Raw genomic sequence first — 25895 nt, forward strand, 5'->3', positions numbered from 1 at the left:
TTCAGCTTCTGTCCATTGAGTAGATGTTGGCTGTAGGTTTGCTATATATAGACTCCACTATCTTGAGGATTTTCCCATCTATTTCCATTTTTTGTAGAGCTTTGAGCATGAATGGGTGTTGGATTTTGTCAAAGGTTTTCTCTGCATCTATTGAGATAATCATGTGGTTTTTGGCTTTGCTTTTATTATGTGGTGAATGACATTGATTGACTTATGGATGTTGAACCAGCCTTGCATTCCTGGGATGAATCCCACTTGGTCGTGATGAACATTCTTTTTGATGTGTTGCTGTATCCGGTTGGCCAAGATCGTGTTTAATATTTTGGCATCTATGTTCATCAGAGATATTGGTCTGTAGTTTTCCTTTTTTCTTCTGTCCCTATCAGCTTTTGGTATCAGGGTGATGTTGGCTTCATAGAAGGTGGAAGGGAGTATTCCTGTTTCTTCAATCTTATGGAAAAGCTTAACAAGTATGGGTACTAAGTGTTTCCTGAAAGTTTTGTAGAATTCATTTGTGAAGCCATCTGGTCCAAGACTTTTGTTGTTGGGGAGGTTCTTAATAATGGTTTCAATTTCTTTGTCTGTGATTGGTGCGTTTAGATTTTGTAGTTCTTCTTGGTTCAGTTTTGGAAGGGCATATGCTTCTATGAATTGTTCCATTTCTTACAGATTCTCTAGCTTTATTGGCGTATAGTTCTTTATAGAAGTTTCACAGGATTCTATGGATTTCTGTGGTGTCAGTTGTGATATCTCCTCCATCGTTTACAATTCTATTAATTTGAGTCTTCTCTCTTTTTTGTTTAGTGAGTCTGGCTAGGGGGTTGTCAATTTTGTTTAATCTTTCAAAGAACCAACATTTGGCTTCATTGATCTTTTGTATGGTTCTTTTATTTTTGATGTTGTTTATATCTGCTCTAACTTTAGTGATTTCTGTCCTTCTGGTTGCTGTAGGGTTCCTTTGTTCCTCTTCCTCTAAGTCCTTGAGGTGTGCAGTGAAGTCATTCATTTGAGCTTCTTCTTGATGTTTAATATGTGATTGTATGGCTATAAGTTTCCCTCTCAGTACTGCTTTAGCTGTGTCCCAAATATTTTGATAGGTTGTGTCTTCATTTTCATTTGTTTCCAGGAACATTTGAATTTCCTGCTTGAGTGAATCTCTGACCCAGTGGTTTTAAGGAGTATGTTGTTTAGTTTCCAAATTCTGTGACTTTTAATAATTGTCTGTTTGTTGTTAAATGTTAGTTTTACTCCACTGTGGTCTAAGGGCAAGTTTCTATAGAGGCCCACAAGCAGGTGTACGATGTTGTTCCTGATGGAGATGATCAACAATGAATTTGCACCTATTTTAAGCTAGAATAATTTATTATAACTCATATAAGTTCTACATATACATATGTGTGTATATTTTATATATATGCAATTAATTATCAGTGTTCATAGCTATATGCCTCTTGCATTTAATTATCAACTTGACTGAGATATAACTTATTTTATACATAATTCACCCTCTTATACCATACAGTTCAGAGATCCAAGAGGTAGTTTATGGGTAGAACATATGTCTCCCATGTGTAACACTGTGTATGATTCCAAGCACCACACAAAGACAATATAAACAGCATAGTGGAAATGGATTGAGAAAAATAGATGGTGGTACAGTGCTTTATTACCTCTCCCTCTTTTCTTCTACCCCTAAAACAACAGAGTTTAAATTAAACTGGAAATGTGGTATTAGTTGTATTGTGTATACAGGAAGTCCTGGGTTCATTTCCTGGTGTTATGTAAAATAAATAAATAAATAAATAAGCATATGAATAATAAGGTGTGCAGCTCAATGATTTTTAACATATACACACACTTACATAGATAGTTCACCACTATCTGCTTTCAGAATATTCTTTTATTTAAAAAAATAATTAGTTTTCTGCTTCCTAATACTCTATGACAAGAGCTATCACGAAATACTTTATTTAGTTCCATAGAAATAATTTTATTTTCATGTAGTACCATTTAAAATGAGCATTGTCTTATGAGGTGAAAATATGAATTTGTAAAGAAATATGATTAAACTGATGCCAAAATAATATCTTTTGTTTCTTTACATCAATCAATAATTAGTATTCAGACCAATTTAACTGCTATAAATGATATAGAGAGAGGCCATGTGAAAGATGAATCCGTGATTTTGAAGCATCGGCCTATTTGGATGTCATTAGATTACTATTAAATGGAATCAAAGCAGATTCAAAAAGATATGAAAGATAAAAGAATAGATGGCCTGCTGAATTTTTTATTTTGTACATATTTCTCCAGGCAGACTTGTAAGAGAGAGTTCCATTTAGCTCTCTTCCATGCCCTATCATTTAGGAAATAGCCAATGTAAGAAACATAAACTTGGTAACTAAGATTGAAGAGTTTAGAGGCCATTCAAGAAGTTTACCTGCTTTTTTAAAAAGTGTCTCGGAGGGGCAGGCAGTGGCACACATTACAGTGTGCAAGGACCCAGGTTCAAGGCCATGGCCCTCACCTGCAGAGGGAAAGCTTCACAAATTGTGAAGCAGGGCTGCAGGTATCTCTGTCTCACTCTATCTCCCCCCCCACTCCTCTCAATTTCTCTGTCTCTCTGCAATAATAAATAAATAATTTTTTTAAAGTCTCCCAGGAACCTTTCATCATGATACTCAGCATTAAGTAAGCCTATTATAATGAGATAATCTGTAGGGTCTTCTGAGTATAGGAGAAAGGAGAAAGAGAACTCCAAGCATTATAGTCAATGCATGTGTTTTGTCTACCTATGTCTATGTTCCTCTCCTTTAAGTCCTACTTTCTATATACTCTCGAGAAATGTAGGTGCCACTGGAATCACACTCGGACAGCTGATTGACTTGCAGTATGTCCTTGATCCCAGATGCCCTCAAATTGTGTTGGCTCCCTGCCTGTCTGCTGAGGCTTTGTGATTACTTTTGTAGTCACTATACTCCTAACAGACAAGTGAAAACATCTATCACATAACATATGTGAATGAGTGGATCTTCAGAACTGATAATCTTTAATTAAAAGTATAACACTCTCTAGGCTCATGTCTCAGAACCACATAACACATAACGTATTTTGATAATGAAAGCCAGCTGGTACTTTCTTTAATGGGTCTTCTTGGATAGAAGCCAAATGGATTAAAGTCATACCAAATCTAATCATATACCAGGAGGTTTATTATTAAGTGCTAATGTATACAACTCAGCTTATGTATTTCTACCAGGAAAGTAAAATTGAGTCAAAATTAATTTAAGTTTATGAAGGTCAAAGGGAAAACACACTGTGTATATGGGGGTGGGAGAAGAGGGGGACGAGGGGTACTTTAAATGAGTTTTGGCTTTCCTGTCATCAAGTATGTCAGGGGTGATGCTCAAATTTCTTAATCTGTTGGGAAAAGGAGTAGAAGGTGATTCTTTGATGAAGGAATTGGTGAAGACAGAGGCTAACCGGGCTTTGCATAAAGTTCTCACAGGCACACTCTTTGTTATAGTAGGAATAGTAATCACTTAAATAAGTGGTCAGTAAATATTTTATTGTTTGGAGTCCATACAGTCGTAGTATAGCTACTCAGTTCTGCCTTGGTAATGAATAATTAGTTATACACAGAAAGCATCAGTGACAAATAAACAGGGGTATGTAGCAATGAAAGTTCATTCGTAGATACAGGAATTGATTATTAAGTAATTAAAATGCCGTGAAACATTATTTTTCTTTGATTTTTCTTTTTAATCATTTACAAATATAAAATCTGTCATTGCTTATAGGATAATGCCAAACCTTAACCTGACTTCTTTATTCAATGAGAGGTTATTAAATGACCAGCAAGTGTACCATTTTCGGTGTTAGAATCCCCATAGTGAATAAGTGACAGTATATACCCTCACAGTTTTCACTTGCTGTCATTGTTACTACCCAGAAAGGTGACACAGTAATGATCATAGTTGTAAGTGATGGAATTCAATTTTAAAAATTCAGTCACACCATTATCGAGTTATAATTAAATGAAGATACTATTTTCAAATTCCAGTTGCAAGTATGGTGTTTGTACATACCTCTTTTAAAGTTATCTTGTGCTATATTGTATGACATCCATTTCTCATTCATAGCCCAGTGCCTGACACAGAAGAGGCAATCAATATGGTAACATATTTAGCAGAATCTAAGATGTTATTAACATTGTCTTATATACTAAGAAAGAATGATTGCCAATTAACTCCAAGGTTTTTATCATTCTGAAAGACATCCACATTTCAAAAACTTTAAATGTATATAAAGTGACATTCTATGAAATAGAATACTATTTCCTAGACAGTGTCTATGTTCCCATACATTCTCAAAATACAAAAATTCGTAATAAGGCAAGTCAGATCTTAATGAAGGGTTAGGTGGAGGTCATGTGAGTGAATGAGTGACATTCACCTGTGTTTCCTGGACTGTTGCAGTTTTGTGTCAGAGATACACCTTTAGAGAAGGACTTGCCTACTTTCTGGAAGGTTCCCAAGTTGCCTCCATTGCGGTATGGGCTTCTTCTTGCCCAGTCTGGTGGTGAGTGATGCAGAAATATTTTAATTAACGACAAACTTCTCAAAGTTGAAGTGCAAACAATTACACTTTTGGCCTCATTTTCCTCATTTCCATTATCTCCTCCCTCCCCATTAGATGACTGTTTCACAGTCTGTGAAACAGACTAATGGCTCTGTTTGCTTTTTGAGTCCTGGTGCATGATATTGGAGGAGGACCTAGCCTGGGGGTAAGAGTATCTTGCAGAAAACTGAGAAGTTTTACATGAGCTTCAACAACTGTATTTATTGCAAACATTAATCCCCCAATAATAAAAAAGAAAGGACATTGTTTCTCTCTCCTGTAATTAAAAATAGCAAAGAGACAAAGGTACAAGTATCTTATGCTCAATGTCCCTAGAGGAGCCCTTTCAAAAGGTAGGCACTTAACTCTAGCTGGGGAAGTTTTTCTTTTTCAAGAAGGATCATGTCTTCCTCATAACAAATGTTTACACACAAGACTCAAAGAAAGTTCATAGCACACATCACAAGTGCATCTGATATGTAAGTGAAGTGATCTGTAGCACTGCTAATTAGACCTAAATTCTTGATTTACTATTTATAAAACAAAATTGATTATTACTCATCAACAACATTTAAAGCATCATTAAGAGAGGTCTGCTCCGACAGCCTCAGGTTAAATTTTTTAACAAGCACTTTAGTTGCTAATCTGTGTTATTGCCAACATATGTAAACTTCCTAATGCTAATTGCATTCAGCTGTGAATCAAACAATGTCTAATTCTCCTCTGGATTAATTATGCACATGTGCTGCCTGCATTCCTAAACATGGGGCTCATAAATAATAAGAGATATATCTAAGCAGATGGGATTTTTCCAACTAAATGATCTGTTTATCATGAATAAAACAAATGACACATACTAGACTTCAAATGCAGAGTCATTGCAACTTCACATATTTTCAGCATTAATAATTACTCCAACAGTCGTTTGCATGGACACATTTTTGAACAACTGAGCAGTGAACTATGCTTGCTCAGATTCTATATATATCCATTACAACATATATTTTTTATTTACCTGAGAGCCAGGAATAGTTTATATCATACACTGACTGGGTAAAGGTAAATTTACTGCATAAAATCCAGAATCTACAGTGCACAGAGTTGTGTTTATATTTTTTGCAATTAGTGCAATTACAAACCACTGTTAAAGTGGTTTAGACCTTCTCAATTTAAAGAATTGAACATGTTGTTGGGCATCTTTCCTGGCACTGCAAGTCCAGAATCACTAAAATAGTTTCATTTAATTCTTTGTTTCTGCAATAGATTTTAAAAGAATAGTACAAAGCAAAACAATAAAAAAAACAGAAACACAGATACATACAAAGGAACATAAAAATATATAATTATTAGCAATTATTCTATTTCTTTTGAGGGTTTATTCATTTTATTGTGTGTTCTGAATATAAAATTCATAATTCTATGAACCTGTTAAATTGGAATGCCTTGTCATTCCAATAAAAATTCCATAAACTTTTAAATATTTTTATGGAGGGAAGCCCATATAGCATTTTCTAGAATGATTGAATGGGATGACTTTCACCCTGAAATGAACTAGAGACTAAGCTAGTAATCTCTTCCTCCAAATTTATCTAAAATTAACATAGATTTGTAATTGCACTAAATAATATGGGAGCCACTTGGTGTGTGTAGATACTGATAATTATAGAGTTTGATTTGCAATAAATATATGACTGAATTAAAAAGGAATTAAAATAGCTCATTAGTGACTTGTAAATTGAATGACAATTTGTATATATGATTACATAAAATATGGTATTAAATAATTCCATTTGTTTTATTGCTATATAAGTTAATAAAGTTATAATTATATGTGCAGTTCACATACTTATATTAGACAGCACTGATAGAATGTTCTGGAATCATTCAGAAGATATAAAATAGGGCATAGAAAAATGCATTATTTTTAGTTATTATGGGCAATCAGGTGAATGTCAAAGTGAATTCCACCACTCTAGAAGTTGAGTAGGACCAGAATTATAGCTCATTCTGTTAGAGCACTAACTTGCATGCTTGAGGACCCAGAATTCACAGGTTCAAATCCCCAGAACCACCTTATCCCAGAGTTGAGTAGTTTTCGTCCTCTCCCTCTCCCTCCCTCCCTCTCTCTCTCCCTCTCCCTCTCTCTCTCTCTCTCTCTCTCTCTCCCTCCCTCTCTCTTCTCTCTCTCTCTCTCTCCCCTCTCCTCTCTCCTCTCTCATCCTCTCTCCTAACTCCCATTCTTTCATAATGAATAAATAAATCTCTAAACATAGAAATTGAAGAGGGATAAATGCATAAGGTCTATAGGTTTAAAATGAAGATCTGGAGTATGTAAATCAAATCATAATATATGACTGAGACTCAGAAAGATAAGTAACTTGATGAAGGACACACAGATAACAAATAATAGAGGCAGGGTTGGTACTTTGTGCTTCCATAGCTCATTTTTCCCCCTCTATATAATACTGCTTCCTATAAATACAAATGGAGAAAATATGATTAATACAAAAGTTTCTTTTTTATTTATAAAAAGGAAACATTAACAAACCATAGGATAAGAGAGGTACAACTCAACACAATTCCCACCACCAGAACTGTGGTCTGGGAGGAGGCGCAGTGATAAAGCTTTGGACTCTCAAGTATGAGGTCCTGAGTTTGATCCCCAGCAGCACATGTACCAGAGGGATGTCTGGTTCTTTCTCTCTCCTCCTATCTTTCTCATAAATAGATAAAATATTTTTTAAAAAACAGAACTCTGTATCCCATTCCCTCCCTTGATAGCTTTTCTATTCCTTAACCCTCCGGGAGTATGGACCCAAGGTCATTGTGGGATGCAGAATGTCTGGCTTTTGTAATTGCTTCCCCACTGAATATGGGCATTGATAGGTCAATCCATACTCCCAGCCTGTCTCTCTCTTTCCCTAGTGGGGTGGGGTTCTGGGGTATTGGAGCTCCAGGACATGTTGGTAAGGTTGTCTGTCTAGAAAGTCTGGTTGGCATCTAGAACCTGGTGGCTGAAAAGAGAGTTAATATATAAAGCCAAACAAGTTGTTGACTAATGAACCTAAAGGCTGGAGTAGTGCAGATGAAGAGTTGGAGGGATCTCCGTTCTGTAGATAGCTACTAGACATATTTTAGGTATATTCCAAAGAGCCTGTGGCTATACTAGTTTTTGTTTTTTTCTTCCCCCTGAGCCTGAAATCTGATATGTAGGTGGATTCTAATTATTATCTGGGGAGATGATGTCATGACTGCAAAAAGGGCCAGAAAGCTGGATCAGGGAGGAGAGTAGTGCCTAAATATGGGAAAGGTGTATAAATATTGTTGGCTGTAATGCAAAATATTCTAATGACAAAGTGTTTTGGAATGAGAAAAGCAATATATTAAATAAGGGAGTTTTTGAATGAGGAAAGCAATATACTAAAATCTTAGACGCTCATTTTTAAAGATAATGTAAGTACCAATGAATTTAGGAATATAAAGATTAGAGTTTGAATCTTGTTTCTACTAGTTAATAGCAGTGTTACTTTATGTTATTTAGTCTTACTATGAAATTTGTTTTGTTTGCCATTAAAATTGAGATAATGCCTATTTGATAGACTATTTTAAGAATTTATAGAGATTTCACAGTTCCTAAGCCTACTCAGTAGATGTTCACTAAAAGTTTATCCAATCTACCTTTTTTCCCTTCTTCAACGTAACATAACCTTGTAACATTCTCTTGCAGAAAGCCTTAATTAAAAGATAGATAAAATTATCAGTGGAAGAGAGTCCAGCAGTAGCGCAGTGGGTTAAGTGCACATAACGCAAGGACCAGCATAAAGATCCCAGATTGAGCTCCTGGCTCCCCACCTGCAGGGGAGTGGCTTCACAGGAAGTGAAGCAGGTCTGCAGGTGTCTCTCTCTCCCCCTCTCTGTCTTCCCCTCCCCTCTCCACCTCTCTCTGTTCTATCCAAAAACAATGACATCAGTAACATAATACCTACAACATAACTACAACAATAAAAGCAAGAAGGACAACAAAAGGGAATAAATAAATAAATATTTTAAAAGTTATCAGTGGAAGACTTTTATGGTACTTCTCAACCTCACCAAAGTCAACTGTATCCTTCTTATTTTTTATTTTTTATTTAAGAAAGGATTAATTAACAAAACCATAGGGTAGGAGGAGTACAATTCGACACAATTCCCACCACCCAATCTCCATACCCCACCCCATCCCCTGATAGCTTTCCCATTCTCTATCCCTCTGGGAGCATGGACCCAGGGTCATTTTGGGTTGCAGAAGGTAGAAGGTCTGGCTTCTGTAATTGCTTCCCCGCTGAACATGGGCGTTGACTGGTCGGTCCATACTCCCAGTCTGCCTCTCTCTTTCCCTAGTAGGGTGTGTCTCTGGGGAAGCGGAGCTCCAGGACACATTGGTGGGGTCTTCAAATAATATTGCATCTTCCGATCACAACCTAACCAACACAACGATTGCCACCTCAACATGCTTCACTTCAGATTGTGTCCAGAGACTTCACGTGTGGAATGACAACCCTTCAGCTTCATTACTTGGGTGAGACCTTTCCTTTCATAGTATACTCTAATTCCATCTCAGGTGGTTCACTTTCTAACAAAGTCCCAAAACCTAGATATACACCAGTTTCTGAGAGAGAGAGAGAGAGCATATGTTCACACGTAGCCGTAAACTACTGCAAAATATATACCTGAAAGCAGAAGTACACTAGAGTTTGTAGTGAGTACCCCCCTAACACTTCCTCTCCACTATTCCAAGCTTTGGGTCCATGATTGCTCAACAATTTGTTTGGCTTCGTATGTTAACTCTCTTTTCAGTCACCAGGTTCCAGATGTCATCAGGATGCCGGCCAGGCTTCTCTAAACTGTATCCTTCTTAACTTACACAAAACCTTTCCTACCCCCTATCCCTAACTATATAATTTTTAGAATAATCACAGTACAGGTGTCATGAAAAATGATACGCTGTGACGAGACCAGTGAAATAATAAAGCCATTCCATGGTTTTCAGAGAATACTTATGTTACCTGTGTGATTTGGTAATAAATAAAACATAGACTCAAATGCATATTTCAGGTGACTAGCCTACTAACAGGTTATTCAATCTTGTGGCCCTCTTTGGAACATTTGCAGTCATATAGTTTTGGATAAGCAATCAGCCACAGGCATCTTTATGGTTTTATAAACACATCATATGATTCTAAGTAGGTGCATTTTAATTGCTAATTAGGTGGTGGTGTGATTATGGTTGATGACAGAGATAGAACATATAGAAAATATTTTTTGGCACAAACTTTTTAGTCTCAGTCTCTTTGTTGGGAAACATTTCTATCTTTTCCAGGCACACCCCTCCCATTGTACTGGGACTTGACTGACCTCCAATCTCTGTCTTCCAGGTGTGTGTTCAGTCATCAAAACTTTAAAAAGAATGGAGATAAATGGAAAATTATTCAACCTAGTTGAGTCTATATACAGTACACCTACTGTCAACATACAACCAATGGAGAGACACTGGAAGCTGTCCCTCAGTGATCAGGTTCATTACATGACTGTCCACTTTCACTTTACTTCCTAGACATAGTAATATGGTAAGAAAAATGAATTAAAGGGATACAGATTTTAAAAGAACAGGCAAAAACTATCACTATACTTAGATGCTATGGTAATATACATAAAGAATCCTAAAGAATCCAGTAAATAACTCCTTCAAATCACTAAGCTGTATCATGAGGTGGCAGGTTATAAAATCAATATACAAAAATCAGTGGCCAAACCTGGAAGCAACCCAGATGTCTAACAACAAATGAGTGGCTAAGAAAACTGTGGCATATACACACTATGTTATATACACACTATGTTATAGCCCACACTTGGAATAACCCAGATGTCCAATGACAAATGAGTGGCTAAGAAATTGTAGTATATATACAGTGGAATACTACTTCATTGTTAAAAATGATGAAATCGGGAGTCAGGAGGTACCACAGTGGGTTAAGTGCACATGGTGCAAAGTGCAAGGACCTGTGTGTCTAAGGATCCTGGTTCAAGCCCCCCGGCTGCCCACCTTCAGGGGGGGAAGGTCGCTTCACAGGTGGTGAAGCAGGTCTGCAGGTGTCTATCTTTCTCTCTCCCTCTCTGTCTTCCCCTCCTCTCTCCATTTCTCTTTGTCCTATCCAACAGTGACAACATCAATAACAACAACAATAATTACAATAATAAAACAACAAGGGCAACACAAGGGACAATAAATAAATAAAAATTTTAAAAAATGATGAAGTTGTCTCCTTTGCTTCATCTTGGATTGAATTTGAAGAAATCATGTTATATGAGATCAGCCAGAAGAACAAGTACAGGATAATTTCACTTAAAGGTGAAACCTAATAAACAAAAGACAAAATGAAACTTGGCCTGGATGTTGTATGTCACACCAAATCAAAGGACTCTAGGGAAGAAGGGTAAATTTGGGCATGTAGAGAGTAGTGGGGTCCTGGTGCAAGACTGCATGATGGTGAAGACTGGTCTAAATTGGGGCTGATAGTGTTTTGTAGGTACCTGTTACAGGGAGATGAGGGATTGTATCCATGTGTCATCAGATATACTATAACCATGAAGCCTCCAGTTAAAAAAAAAAAGGGGGGCTGTCATTCAAATAGAAAACTTCCACCAGGTTCCAGATGCTAACAGGATGAGACCAGACTTCCCTGGACAGACAACCCTACCAATGTGTCCTGGAGCTCCGCTTCCCCAGAGCCCTTCCCCACTAGGGAAAGAGAGAGACAGGCTGGGAGTATGGATCGACCTGTCAATGCCTATGTTCAGCCGGGAAGCAATTATAGAAGCCAGACCTTCAACCTTCTGCATCCCACAATGACCTTGGATCCATACTCCCAGAGGGTTAAAGAATAGGGAAGCTATCAGGGGAAGGGATGGGATACAGAGTTCTGGGGGAGAGAAATGTGCAAAGTTGTACTCCTCTTATCCTATGGTTATGTCAATGTTTCCTTTTTATAAATAAAATATTTTTTAAAATAGGAAACTTCAAGAGGAGAAAAATGAAATGGAATGGAATAGAATGGAATAGAATATAATAGAATAGAATAGAATAGAATAGAATAGAATAGAATAGAATAGAATAGAATAGAATAGAACACCAGAGTTTGGACTTCTGGGCAGTGTGGCTGTGGACTAACAGCATACAGTAAAGACTCTTCCCCCCAAAACAACAAATATTGACAACCACCAAATTTGCAAACTTTAGTAAATTGCAACTGGAACATCTACAGAAACCAAGGCCTCATATGGGTGCTGATGTGTGTGTTTGGGGTGAGAGGGTACCTAGAATTGAATCCAAGCTCTCAGAGCTTGGGAACTGTAGCAACAAACATATTTTTTTTTGTCTCTGAGTAGCAGCAGTCAAGGTTAGACATCAGACTGTGAGAGGAGGTAGCCTCTGAGCATTGCCCCATGGCCTTGAGGGTGAGAATCTGCTGAACTGTTGGTGGAGTCACAATAGCAGGGGTTTTACCTGACTCTTCAGGTCTGTACCCCAAGCTAAAGGAGACATACAGAAAGGTAATTTGTGTCACCTGGCACCTAAAAGGTAATTGGTAGCAGCTGATGGCCAAATAGTAAACTGAGCCCTGCTTCTTCAAACACAACTGCCACCAAGTACCAAACCCCTATAGCTTGAATTCAGACTTAAAATCTACAGAGAAGCCACTACATAGAGTAGAAAACATCTTAAAGAAATAATAATTAAAAAAAAATAGTAGCCTCACCCCACATGCCCCACCACCTAATATATAAACAAAGGGAAATCTGGTAATTACAACAATAGTACCACCTGTTGACTTAGAAATAACCAGCATCATAAATGTGCAAACAGCAGAGATATAGCAAAAACAAACTTTACAATATGGCATCTCAGAAAGACAGAAATGAAACAGAAGAACTCCACCTTCTGCATCCCAGAATGACCTTGGGTCCATACTACCAGAGGGTTAAAGAATAAGAAAGCTTTCAGAGAAGGGGATGGGATACAGAGTTCTGGTGGTGGGAACTGTACAAAGTTGTACCCCTCTTACCCTATGGTTTTGTCAATGTTTCCTTTTTATAAATAAAATATTAACAACAAAAAAAGTTAAGTTTTGGACAGAATGCTGAGAAAGAGGAACTCTACTGCCCTGCTGGTGGGAATGCAAATTGGTGTAGCCATTATGGAGAACAATAGGGAGAATCCTTAAACAAATACAAAGGAAAATACCATTTGATCCAGTAATTCCACTCTTAGGCATTTACTCAAGAGATATAATAACACTGATTCTTAAGTATATATACACCTCCCTGTTCACAGCTTCTTTATTCACAATATCAAAAACTCAGAAACAGTCAAAATGCCATTTTACAGATGACTTGATAAAAGAGTTATGGGACACATACTCAGTAGAATACTACTCAGCAATACAAAAGATGATATTGTGTCCTTTGGGATAAAATGGATGAAATCTGGGGGTCGGCCAGTAGCACAGCGAGTTGAGCGCATGTGGCACAAAGCACAAGGACCATTGTAGGGATCCTGGTTTGAGCCCCCAGCTCCCCACCTGCAGGAAGGGTCGCTTCACAGGTGGTGAAGCAGGTCTACAGGTGTCTATCTTTCTCTCCCCCTCTCTGTCTTCCCCTCCTCTCTACATTTCTCTCTGTCCTATATAACAATGAACAACATCAACAACAACAATAATAGCCACAACAAGGCTACAACAACAAGGGCAATGGGGGTGGGGTGAGGGTGGCCTTCAGGAGCAGTGGATTCGTGGTGCAGGCACTGAGCAATAACCTTGGAGACAAAAAAGAAAATGATGGAATTTGAGAAGATTGTGCTTAATTTAAAAAAGTAAGGAGGTAACAGGCAACTGAAAAATGATTTCACTCACATGTAGAATATAGAACCTGAACATTGAAAAAAGAAAGTCAACTTTTATCAAAGATGATGGGAGAATTATAGTGGTTATCTATGGGTATGGGGATGAGGACACAGACCTTTGGTGAAGAGAGTAATGAGAAAATAAATAATTGATTGAATGAGTAAGTAAATAAATAAGATATAGTGTATTATCCACAATATTCTTCAGTATTAATACTATTTGAGCTAGGCTTTTTGAAACAAAAAAAAATCTATAAGTAAAAGATATTCTTAAAGTAAAAAAAGAAAAAAAAAGAATGGTGGTATTGAAAACTCTGGTGACTACACAATATATGGCATTGAGCCTGATGGCATTTTTATGTATTTTTTCTTCCTTGACTGTTCTCTGGCTCATGTCCACATGTAAATGTAACCATGAGGCCATTTGCCTCCCCATGAATATCCTCCCAAACTTGGTCAGTGTATTTATGCTATTGCCTGCAATTTAATAATTGCCAAAAGATGCATTAAATATTAACACTGACTGTAAAGTACTTAAAATAACCAAATTCTCTCTTCATCAATTAATTTCATATCTTTCAAAAAACAACTGTAAGTGCTTGGCATGGAGTATATCATACTTAATATTTTACTGCCATTTAAACAAGTCTAAGTTTGTCTATTTCATTAAATGTACACTAAAACTCTTTTAATTTCTAAAACATAAGTTTGGCAATGACCATGATATCTTAAGCAATATAAAGGGGATATGGGCAGTAGGCTATGATCCAACAGTATTATAAATGTTGTTGATGGGTACCAGAGACATTTCTCCTAAGTCTGAAAGTTTGTAAGTAAAAAGTTAATTTAGCTAAATAAATAAACTAATTTATATTTGGTCTATTTGAGATACTTCCTTTTTAAAAAAGGAAAAAGTACTAAAACTTGCTTCGTTTCATCAGATCCAATAATTCAAAAGGGAGAAGAGTGAAGGAGTGGAAAGATGACTGGGAATCCAGTACCCCACGATGGAGGGAGACTACAATTTAGTGGTGGGTTAAGTATGCTGAAACTTAAATTGGAGAGATGTGACAACAGTCTTGAAAAGCAACTTTCTCTCAATTAAACAAATGAATATTATTAATTTCAAATAATCTTCTAAGGAGATTTTGTTTCATTTCTTTTAATAATCGCTAATGTTTTCTCCTAATTGAGAATTATATGATTCCTTTTCCAGTTAAAAATATTGATTTGAATGTAAATTTATTTTCATCTCTATGGCTGCTGGGATATCTTAGGGTTTTATAGGCTTCCCTGATGCCATGATAGTACTATGCTCTAAAAGATTCCCTAGAGTTTGCTTGTTCTCAAGAGCTCTAAACAGCAGTCTAAAGCTCCTTTTTTTTTTTTTGTTTTTGACTTTTTAGACTTTATTTTATTGGACACAAAGAGAAACTGAGAGGGGAGGAGGAGATAGATAGATAGACAGAGAGAGAGAGAGAGAGAGAGAAAGAAACAGAGAGACCAGCAGTCTTTCTTCACCACTCGTGAAGTTTTCCCCCTGCAAGTGGGAACTAGGGGCTTGTAGTATGTGTCCTTAAATAGGTATACCAACACTAGCCCTGGGACTGGAATCTATATATTTATCCCAACAACAGCAGTCTTATCTTTAAAAGGCGATGACTTCTATAACCACTCTTTTAAGCCACATTGGCCCTTTAAATCTGTCACATGGGCTTGAAACAATTTCAGATAGGGATCTTGGCAGCAATGTGTTGAGCATTGTGCTTGAATCTTTCTCACAAAACAGTGGACATAAGACAAAATTGGTAAATTTAGGCAATGAACAATGAAAAAGCTTTTAGATGTTTCCTGAAGCTTATCTGTGAATTTGAAACTATCATAATGAAAAATTAACAACTGAAGAAGTTTGAAAAGGTAAAGTATTCTCTTAGTTTGCAATTGCTCTGTATAAATAATACTATTTTCAATAAATGTCCTTGGGACTAAGAGTTTGCTTACATGGTTAAGTGTTCACCTTAACTTTTCCTTTCTTTTTTTTAAAATTTGTTTTTCTATTTTATTCAACAAGACAGAGAGAAACTGAAAGGGAAGCAGGAATTAGGGAGAAAGAAAGACCACTCTAGAAGCATCCCTGCTGCAGGGAGGGAGTGGGGGTTTGAACCCCAGGCTTCATTCATCCTAAGGTGAACACTTAACCAGGTAAGCAAATTCTTAGTCCCAAGGACATTTATTTAACATTTATTTATAAGAGTAATTGCAAACTAAGAGAATACTCAATATGTTCATTAAAAGTATTTATTTTTGACTGGAGTTATTTCTCCAGCATAATAGTTATATAAAAAGACTTTTATGCCTGACTTTCTGAGACACCAGTTTCAATGCCCAGCAGCACCTTTTGGTGCTGAGCAGTGTTCTGGTCTCTGTGTCTGTATCTCTCTCAGTAAAATAAATGAATTATATTTCAAAGTATTTATATATATATATTATAAATATGTACAATAAGATTCTATATAGTCATTAAATTTCTATTTATAAAAATGTTATTAACTTGGGGAAGTAACTATGAAATGTAATTTTAAGGTGGGTATATTTAAAAGCTTAACAAGTTTTCTCTTAAAATGAACATTTATTACAATTAGTAATTGTGTTAAATGTGTAAAATTAATTGACTTATTTATAATGAGGTGTAATCTTCAAAAATTCATCAAATTAAACAATGATAGATAAAATTTAAGATGCTAATGGGCCCATCACCTAGAATTAGTTTCAGTTTGAAACTCCTCACCACATGGGAGTAGCTCATCTGGATAGTTTGTCTACTCTGTGATGCTCAAGATCTATGATCAGAATTAGTCTCTATAACATTGGAAGAAACTGGGTGCTATGTTGTCTTTTCTTTTTGTTATCTTTGTCTCTCTATCTCTGTTTCTTTCTGAAAATGTCCAAAGTGGGGAAGTCTTATCAACAACAAAAATAATAGGTAAACATTGTAAATGCATGAAAAGCAAAGGAATATTATTTAAATTTAAGTTCTGATTCAGTATGTATGGTGCCAGTGCTGGTGGTTCATGGAAAACACAGCAGTCAAATGCTTAGAACAAATTATTAACTGTATATCTGGGTGACTCTGCCTATCCATATATTGTTCATTTAGTCTTTCTTTGGGTGTTTAACAACTGGTCATATTTTCTTACAGTGCAGTAATATCTTTTACTGCCTTCTTCACACATATTTCTATATTCTGTTGATCTAAATTCACAGTCAACTTCATACCTAAATCTGTGTCTGAAGTAATGATGTCAATAAAGTTTCTAAATAATATATTATTGTATAAATACTTAGCAATATAGTCTACAAGTATACCCTTGAAAAAATAATATAAAATGATCCAGTATGGCAGAGTGTCATTTGTCATTCTGGTGACCTTGATTGGAAAAGGTAGGGGAAAGAAACATAACTATTAAGGAAGTAATATAATATTTTAATATAGAAATATACTAGAACTCAATTTTGCCCTTTTACTTCCATGAAAGCCAATTGTGTCTTAATAACATAGCCCTTAAGTAGACTGTAATTCACAAATTTATGTAATTTGTCTATCACCTTCCACAACAAGTCCATTCTAAACACAGTGAGATTGATAGATCTGAATTTTCAGTGAGGGTTAAATAAATAAATTTAAAAGTTTACTTTAATATTCATGTTATTAGTCTATATAATAAGTAGTCAATAGTGGCTAAATCCACTAAAGTGGCTGAAGATACAGACAATACAGATTGTATTGACAATACCTAGAAAGACACCCACCATGCTACTTATTCCAACTCATAAATATCAGCACTTCAATTTTTAATAATATGCCTTTGGAGTTTATGGCACTATGCACTTAGTTTTACATATTTTAACAATTAAAGTAGCATTTGTCATGAATATGAAATAACATTGCTTAGTTTTTTCCATGACAACATACTGGAATGGCACAAAGCACAAGGCTGGCATAAGGATACCAGTTTGAGCAGCCGGCTCCCCACCTGCAGGGGGATTGCTTAATAGACAGTGAAGTAGGTCTGCAGGTGACTATCTTTCTCTCCCCCTCTCTGTCTTCCCTTCCTCTCTCCATTTCTCTCTAACAACAATGACATCAATAACAACAACAACAACTACAACAACAATTTAAAAAAGGGCAACAAAAGGGGAAAAAAAGTTTCTTTAAAAGAAAACTTACTGGGCACTCCTTTTGTCACAATTTTATTGTAAAGTGATTTCCCCCATAAAGTTATTATTTAACGTAAGAATACGTGACTATTGTCTTCCAGTTTTATCTGGTCACCCTTCAGGTGTTGAACTTTATAACTTTAAATCCAAATATTATGATAATAGAAAGTGTAAATCCATAGTTTTAGATTTGTCATATATTTTGCGTGACAGTAGAGATCTCATATGACTGAATAATTATCATGTCATTACAACATAATACTGCATATGTGTATGTATATGTGTATGTGTATAAATATGGTCTTTGAAGTCTTAACATTCTCTTAGTGCCATACCTTTCCTTTCATAGTATTCTCTAATTCCATTTCAGGTGGTCCACTCCCCAATAAAATCCCCAAACCTAGATATAGTCCAGGTCCCCTGAGATAGAGCATAGGGTCACATGTGCCCATAAACTAGGGAAAAATATATACCTGAAAGTAGAAGTACACAAGAGCATGCAGGGAATACCCCTCAACACTTCATCTGCACTATTCCAGTCTTTAGGTCCATGATTGTTCAATATTTGTTTGGCTTTGTACGTTAACTCTCTTTTCAGCCACCAGGTTCCAGATGCAAGCAAGATGCTGACCAGACTTCCCTGGACAGACGACCCCATCAATGTGTACTGGCGCTCCACTCCCTCAGAGCCCCACCCTACTAGGGAAAGAGAGAGACAGACTGGAGTATGGATTGACCAGTCAATGCCCATGTTCAGCAGGGAAGCAATTACAGAAGCCAGACCATCCACCCTCTGCAACCCACAACGACCCTGGATCCATACTCCCAGAGAGATAGAAAATGGGAAGGCTATCAGGGGAGGGGATGGGATATGGAGACTGGGTCATAGGAATTGTGTGGAATTGTACCCCTCTTATTCTATGATTTTGTTAATGTCTCCTTTCTTAAATAAAAAAAATTTAAAAAGAAAGAGGAATTTTATATGATTTTTCAGAAACCAGATATAAGCCTGTATAAAATAAGGGTCACTTTTAGGTTATTTCTCATAATTACTTAGCACTAGACCAACACCTTGTATACAATGACATATTTATTTTAGGTGAACTATAGTTGAGGTTTTATAATTTTGGGGTGTAATGTGTATATTTAGAAAATACATATATACAGGTGACATTCTATTCCTGCTATACAATACAGCCATTGAGCTTTTGTCTCTGACTCATATAAACATAATCTAATGAACTGTTTTAAACATCAGGAAACATTATTTTATCCAATATTTCAAATTCAAATTTTATTGCTATAAATGCAATATTTATACATGTGAAGGGGTCTATAATTGTCATAAAACATATCTGTCTAAATTAATTTATTTATGTAGTTCCCCTGAAATATTTCATGAGTGGTTCTTCAGTGAAGAAAAAAAAAAGAAACATGATGTCATAATGACCTAACTTGAAGAATGAAACTGCTTTATTTTAATAAAATAATTAAGGGATACAAATATATTTTAATAATGTAAAATTTGAGCTATAAAAATGTGAAACAGAAACATATCTATGAGTTATGAAATACTAAGGAAAGACTCCCCATGAGTCTACTATGCACTAAAGAATTTGGTTATTACTATGGTATTTTATAGACCTGTGTGTTGATACTATGTTGGTTAATACTATGCTGAACTTTGAATTTATCTTTCTAATACTTTTAAAAATTATTTCATCTCAGTGAAATATGATACTCAGATTATGTTGAATTTGGAATTTATAGAAATGCTATACACTGTGATTCTGTCATTTATTTCATTTTATTTTATTTATGTAGCAGAGACTGCAAGCTCTGTTCTGGAGACTAAATGCCTGGACAAAATTTAATACTTTTTGCCCCCAACTTTGCAAATACTGAGCTAAGAATGCTTCTTGAAAATGTAAAAGTTTGTAAGAGGAAGTAGGGATATGTAATAGAGATTGAAATTCACAAAACCTAAAATACTTGATGCTCGGCACTCAAAATATACTTAAAAAGAAAATGGGGATTAGGTAGATACAGTGGCAGTTATGTAAAAGACAACGTGTTCACTTCACAGCCCCACCAATAGCTAGGGCTAAGAAGTTCTCTGGTAAAATAAAAAAAATAAAATAAAATAAATGCTTAATTGTATTTTTGATGATAGGGATTGAACTTGAGATTTCATGGTTGAGAACAAATATAATGCTTCAAATGTGTTATCCACTACACTGATACTGGGTGGTTTCATTCCTATGTTAAATATAGGAAATTTTAAAAAATGAACTTGCAAAAGAAAGAAAAAGTAAAAAGGAAAGAATAAAAGGTAATTAAACTGTCTTGAACATTGTGCAAATTAGAGTGGTTATGAGGTTGTGGAGGAATAGAACTTTAATGGAGGGTGTGGTAACTTAGATTATGTGTGGGTGTGAAAATACACCCCTGGGGACTTCTGGGAGGTGTGGCTATAGAATAACTTAGACCAAATCACTTTACCTCCCAAAACAACAAATAAATACAAAAAAAGACCCAACCGTAGCCATAATCTACAAATGAAAGTTCTTCAGCCTCAGATGGGTGCTCTCTAAAAGTTGGAAGGAAAAGGGGTGTGAGCACGGATTGAATAACAGCAAAGTCAAATCTGAGTTCTGGGTGACTGGCACAGGTGCTGAGTTGCACCATTTGGGCAATTTCACTTAAAGAGCAAAAAGCAAGTAATGTTGTTCCTAGTGCTGAAAGAAAAGAGGCAGGGGCTTAAAACCTCTCAGTGTTTGATGCAGGGAGGGTTCACCTTCTGAATTTAAGTCAAGGACACAACACAACATAAAACAGCATTTGTGACCACATGATGGTCCAAAGCAACCACCCCCTGCGACCCCATCCCACCTGCCACAGACCATACAAACAGGAGAAACCTAGAGATCACAATAGCACCACCAGCTGGCCATCAATAACTAGCACAAAAAATTCTCAAGCAGAGAAACAGAACTAAACAGCCAACTATGCCATATCAGACAGACAGAAATGAAACAGAGAAAAATCCAAGGAATTACAGATTTAGAGAGACTCTTGGAGACAGAAGACACAGAGCTCATGATGAGGACTCTCCAAGAATTTAAGCAAAAATTAAAAAAGCATGTTTTATGGAATTAAAAAACAAAAGAGAGGAACTTATAACAGAGTTTTCACTAAGAATCTTCAAATCTTGAAACAACTTCATCAGAACTCCAGGGAGTAAAAGACATTCTAACTGTAATCCATGTCCAGGTAGAAGGCTCAGGAAATAGAACACACATTCAGAAGAAATTATCTTCAATCTAAAAGATAGGGCCAACCCACTCTTTCAATTCAAAGATGAGGGAGAGGAATGGTTCAGAAAGACTGATTAGAGGATAAATCATTCAAGAATACTTAACAATAATTAACATCTATACACCCAATGAGGGACTATCTAAATACATCAAACAACTACTGAAAGAACTACAAAAATACACCAATAGTAATACAGTAATAGTGGGAGACTTTAACACCCCACTCTCAGACTTAGATCAACAATCAGAGAACCAACAAAGAAACAAGAAAATTAAATGAAGAGATGGACAGACTAGACCTCCTGGACATTCTCAGAGTTCTTCACTCCCCAAATTAGAATACACATCATTTTCTAATCCACACAACACATTCTCAAAGATAGATCACATGTTAGGCCACAAAGACAGCATCAGCAAATTCAAGAGCATTGAAATCATCCCAAGTATCTTCTCAGACCACAGTGGAGTAAAGCTAACATTCAAAAACAAGCAGAAAATTACTAAAAGACACAGAATTTGGAAACTAAACAACATACTCCTTAAGAACCACTGCATCAGAGAGACACTCAAGCAAGAAATTCAAATGTTCCTGAAAACAAATGAAAATGAAAGACACAAGCTATTAAAATATTTGGGACAGCTAAAGAAGTATTGAGAGGGAAACTCATAGTCATACAATCACATATTAGATAACAAGAAAAAGCTCAAATGAATGACCTTACTGCACATCTTAAGGACTTAGAGGAAGAGGAACAAAGGAATCCTAAACCAACCAGAAGGACAGAAATCACTAAAATTAGAGCAGAAATGAACAACATCGAAAATAAGAGAACCATACAAAAGATCAATGAAGCCAAATGTTGGTTCTTTAAAAAATTAAAGAATATTGACAAACCCCTAGCCAGACTCACTAAAAGAGAGAGAGAAGACTCAGATTAATCAAACTGTAAACGATAGAGAAGATATCACAACTGACATCACAGAAAATCATGTGAAACTTCTATGAAGAACTATATGCCATCAAGCTAGAGAATATGGAAGAAATGGAAGAATTCCTAGAAACATATGCCCTTCCAAAACTGAACCAAGAAGAACTATAAAGCCTAAATGCACCAATCACAGACAAAGAAATCAAAACCATTATTAAGAATCTTCCCAACAACAAACTCCTGGACCAGATGACTTCACAAACGAATTCTATAAAACCTACAGGAAACAGTTAATACCTATACTTCTAAAGCTTTTCCACAAGATTGAAGAAACAGGAACACTCCCTTCCACCTTCTATGAAGCCAACATCACCCTGATATCAAAAGCAAATAGGGACACAACAAAAAAAGAAACCTACAGACCACTATCTCTGATGAACATAGATGCCAAAATATTATACAAGATCCTTGCCAAACGGATACAGCAGTATATCAAAAAGATTGTTCATCACGACCAAGTGGGACTTATCCCAGGAATGCAAGGCTGGTTCAACATCCGTAAGACAATCAATGTCATTCACCACATCAATAAAAGCAAAACCAAAAACCACATGATTATTTCAATAGATGCAGAGAATTTCTCTTTCCACAACACTTTTTTTTTCTTTTTCATGGTCCTCTCTTGGTTTTATATATGAATAGGTGTTTATTTTACATTTTTTTTAATTATAGAAAGGAAACACTGACAACAACCATAGGATAAGAGGGGTACAACTCCACATAATTCCCACCACCAGAACACTGTATCCCATCCCCTCCCCTGATATCTTTCCTATTCTTTATCCCTCTGGGAGTATGGACCCAGGGTCACTATGGGGTGTAGAAGGTAGAAGGTCTGGCTTATGTAATAGCTTCCCCACTGAACATGGGCTTTGACATTTTGACCCACACTCCCAGCTTAGTGGGGAAGGGCTCTGGAGAAGTAGGGCTCTGAGACACATTGGTGTGGTTGTCTGCATCATGGTAGTATCTGGAACCTGGTGGCTGAAAAAAGAGTTAGCATGTAAAGCCAAACTAATTGTTGTCTAATAGTGAACGTAAAAGCTAGAATAGTTTATATGAAGAGTTGGGGGGGTCTCCATTTTGTAGATAGCTAGTAGGCTTATTTTATTTATATTCCAAAGGGCTTATGACTATACTAGTTGTTTTCTCTCTCTTTCTCTCTTTTCCTATCCTAAGCCTGACATCTGATATGCAGGTGGATCCAAGTTATTAACAGGGGAGATGATGTCATGGCTGGAAAAAGGACCAGAAAACTGGATCAGGTAAAAGAGTAGCTTCCAAATATGGGAAAGCTGTGTAAATATTGTTGACTGTAAACTCCACCGATTTGATCTGAGCTGGGGTCCATATTCAACCTAGGAGCCTATGTGACCTCTGCATCCCTGTAGATCTGAGCTCACATTCTGTGGTCATGAGTAGGAACATTCCAACCTGCCCCAAATTTAGTACCCATCTTCCTCATGTGGAACACAGAGTATGTTTTCTAGCCTCCCTTAAGAGGATGGTACATTCTCTGCCATTTTGGATCCACATTGAGGGCAAGGTCCAATGGGGGGCCACAAAGGGGTCTATTGTGTTGTTATAGATAGAGATGACCAGTAACAGTGGAGAGAGGGATTTATTTGAGTTCTAGGCCCATCATGTCTGTTTGGGAATCTCAGTACTCCCCGACTAGGGCCACAACTGATCGGATGGCCTGATAGTGACTAAAGAGGCATAGTTATAGTATGCCAGTCTTTTGCTCTTATTCAGATTGTACACTCCTTGCTTTGATAAAGTTAGCTTTGGAGTGACTGAGGGAAGTTTAATAGGAAGTAGGTTAGGAAGGTATCTAAAGTCTAAGTAGATACTATTTCATTTGGAACTTTATGATGTCTTTTTATGTCTTCCTACTTGCTTGCTACATATATTGACTCACTGCTGACTATTGTGCACTTTTGCTTTCAGGTATATATTTTGACCTAATTTATGGATACATGTGAATCTATGCCCTATCTCATGGGACCTGGTCTATATCTAGGTTTTGGGACTTTGTTAGGAAGTGAAACACCTTAAATGGAATTAGAGAATCCTATGAGAAGGGAATGGTCTCACCTGAGTAATGAGGCTGAAGGGTTAACATTCCATGCTTGATGTCTCTGGACACAATCTGAAGTGAAGTATGATGAGGTGGTACTCATTGCATTGATTAGGCTGGGATCAGTAGATGCAATATTATTTGGTATGAATTGAGAGAAGCATGCTGGAATGTTAGCTCCACCCTAGAGGTTCCAGGTCTGGGGGAAATATAGGCTATGTAGAGGAAGGGAGAGTTTCCTGCTGTCTTAGGGTTTAAGAAGGCATTATATAGTTATTACTATAATCAAATCATTTGGCAATTGGGCTAACTTTGAAAATCCCTTTGTTAGGATTTGCTATATCAAACACAACATCACTGTAATTTATGTCCCATGATATTAATTGTATTTGGCTGTGTCTTATAGAGTAATACCACTGGTTGCTTCTGTTCTCCCGGGTCTAAGCTTTTAAGAAAATCAACATTGCAAAGGCTCAACCTATGGTCTGTAGATTAAAAAGTTTAAGACATTTAATCAAATTTCCCATCTTATATTAACTAACTAATGATTTATATGACTACACTTTACTAGGAGTGTACATAAACAACATTCCCACCACCAAAAGACTGTGTCCCATCTCATCCTCTCCCTTGCCCTCATCCCAGTGATGCCAAACATCGACCTTTACTTTCAACACAGAGATGTTTACTTTGGTGCCATAATACAAACTCAGTCAAATCCTGCTTTGAGTTTCCCTTTCTGTTCTTCTTTCTCAACTTCTGTTTATGTGTGAGACTATCCCATACTCATCTTTGTCATTCTGACTTAGCTCACTTAACATAATTCCTTCTAGCTCCATCCAAGATGGGTCAGAGAAGGTGGGTTCATTGTTCTTCATAGCTGCGTAATATATATATATATATATATATATATATATATATATATATATATGAGTCTTCTTTTTTTTTTTTTTTTTTTAGTGAGTCAGGCTAGGGGTTTGTAGATTTTGTTTCATATTTCAAAGAACCAACAGTTGGCCTCATTATCTTTTGTATGATTCTTTTATTTTTGATGTTTTTTATTTTGCTCTAATATTAGTGATTTCCATCCTTCTGGTTTCTTTAGGGTACATTTGTTCCTCTTCCTCTAAGTCCTTAAGGTGTGCAGTAAGTTCATTTATTTGTGCTTTTTCTAGTTCTTTAATGTATGCTTGTATGACTGTGAGGTTCCCTCTCAGTACTGACTTAGCTGTGTCCCAAATATTTTACTAGCTTGTGCCTACATTTCATTTGTTTCCAGGAACATTTGAATTTCTTGCTGGAGTGCTTCTTTGACCCAGCAGTTATAAGCAGCATGTTGTTGAGTTTCCAAATTTTGTGACTTTTAGTATTTTTCTATTTATTGTTTAATATTAACTTTACTCCACTGTGGTCTTATAATACTTGGGATTATTTCAATGTTTTTGAATTTGTTGATTCTGTCCTTGTGGCCTAATATGTGATCTAACCATGATGATGTGCTGTATGGATTTGAAAAGAATGTGTATTCCAATTTTTTGTGGTGAAGTACTCTGAAAATATCCAGGAGGTCTAGTCTCTCCATCTCTTTATTTAATTCTCTTGTTTTTTTTGTTGATTTTCTTATTCATTGATGAGTATAAATGTATAGTGGGTTGATGAAGTCTCCCACTATTATTTTGTTGCTAGTGATGTATTTTTGTAGTTCTTCAGTAGGTGTTTGATGTATTTAGATA

General features: G+C 36.3%; 1 long non-coding RNA gene across 1 annotated transcript; it reads left to right on the forward strand.

The window, feature by feature from the left end:
- The first annotated feature begins 15308 nt into the window (after nucleotides 1–15308).
- LOC132539786 (uncharacterized) lies at nucleotides 15309–18607 on the forward strand. The gene is made up of 3 exons (XR_009551080.1): nucleotides 15309–15475; nucleotides 15634–15760; nucleotides 18375–18607. It is a non-coding gene; the product is annotated as an uncharacterized LOC132539786 (long non-coding RNA).
- The last annotated feature ends 7288 nt before the right edge of the window (nucleotides 18608–25895 follow it).

The sequence above is a fragment of the Erinaceus europaeus genome, chromosome 8 (genome assembly GCF_950295315.1).
Source record: "Erinaceus europaeus chromosome 8, mEriEur2.1, whole genome shotgun sequence".
Lineage (NCBI taxonomy): Eukaryota > Metazoa > Chordata > Mammalia > Eulipotyphla > Erinaceidae > Erinaceus > Erinaceus europaeus.